The sequence below is a fragment of the Suncus etruscus genome, chromosome 4 (genome assembly GCF_024139225.1).
Source record: "Suncus etruscus isolate mSunEtr1 chromosome 4, mSunEtr1.pri.cur, whole genome shotgun sequence".
Taxonomy (NCBI): Eukaryota; Metazoa; Chordata; class Mammalia; order Eulipotyphla; family Soricidae; genus Suncus; species Suncus etruscus.
In genome coordinates, this window is record NC_064851.1 from 54,932,940 (window position 1) to 54,933,486 (window position 547).

Consider the following 547-nt stretch of genomic DNA (forward strand, 5'->3'; position numbering starts at 1 on the left):
AGAAAACAGTTATTTTATCTCCCTGAAATAAAGCAGAAGAGATGGTAAAAAATAATGGAGAAAATTTAAGCCGAAGATTAGTTTAGAGCCTATATGATATCAATATCAAGTAGCAGTGTGATCCTAGAAGGCACAATTCAGTCAGCATCATCAGAGTTAGCATCAGTCCTTAATGTTCACTGCTTTTGTTCAATATTGTGAATTACTTATCATTCTGTTATTCTTTAAATTACTATGATTTACAATTTTAAAATATTTCTAGTGATATGTCTAGTGAATACAATGTTTCAACACCAGTGCTTTCTCCTTCACTATAGTATTTATTTTCATTGTGGAAGTTTTCACCTTGTTCCTCCCCCAGTTCCTCAAACACATCTCACTACCATGTTAAATTCAGTTCTGTATATCAGTTTAAGATTCTATTGCAAGATCCCCCCCACACCAGGCGGGTCTTCAGGGCCACGCCTGGTTAATCGGGCCCTGGGGGGAGGGGGTGAGAAATTCCTCCCTATGCATCCAAAAACTACAGAGGCACGGCTGGGCACAG